The sequence below is a fragment of the Galeopterus variegatus genome, unplaced genomic scaffold, assembly GCF_000696425.1.
Source record: "Galeopterus variegatus unplaced genomic scaffold, G_variegatus-3.0.2 Scaffold999, whole genome shotgun sequence".
NCBI classification, from domain to species: domain Eukaryota; kingdom Metazoa; phylum Chordata; class Mammalia; order Dermoptera; family Cynocephalidae; genus Galeopterus; species Galeopterus variegatus.
The window spans coordinates 452557-453414 of NW_007727110.1; positions in this window are offsets into that span (position 1 = coordinate 452557).

The following is an 858-nucleotide window of genomic DNA, read 5'->3' on the forward strand; positions in this document are numbered from 1 at the left end:
AATTTTGCTTACAAAGAATGCTGAACCACACCCAACCAGACCAGAGGCAAGGACCCTGACCAAACTATTCTATTTTCCCAACACTGGCTTCTCAGAAGGACTGGTTAGCTCACTTGGTTAGAGCATGGTGTTCATAACACCAAGATCAAGGGTTCAGATCCCAATACTGGCCAGCCACCTAAAAGGAAAAAAAAGAACAAAGGGGCACTCAGTGGGAGGCCAAAGAGAGAAAGGGAACAAGCAGATAGTGTGTGTCTCAGAATCTACCTGGGGTGCAATGAAACGTGGTGGCCTCTGGGGTACACAGTTATAACTTCTGAAGTGCAACAAGGATCTCACAGAAAGTGTGGAGTAGGGGGGATGGGAAGGGGTGGGAAGCCTCATTGTAAGAATGAGCAGGAGCATTGCACAGATTCAAGCTAAAGGGAGAAGAAAGGAGGGAAAGCACAAACGTGGATGCGACGCTTGGGACATAGCAGCACCGTGTGATCTACATGGGTCTTGGCATTCCTGGGGCTTCTGGTCCCTCCTTCATAACCCTGGAGAGTGTGGTGGAGGGGAGACACGCACTAGAAACCAGGACAACCTGGTAACAAAGACAGGGCCACTTTCTTCCCCAGGGCATTAGCTCAGAACCAGGCATTGCTGGGGACCATGGGTGGGGAGGAGGGGCCCAGGGCCCAGAGCAGATGAGAGCTGCGCAAACACCCCAAACTGAGAGCCCAGCCTCCTGGCAGGGGAGTGGCAAGCAGGCTCCTTGACAGCTCAGCCTGTGCATTGCCCTTGGATCAATCTGCTACTCCCTTTCCCTTAGGAGGGAGGGAGCAGGCGGCTTAGCCTGGTGTCCACCACCCTTTC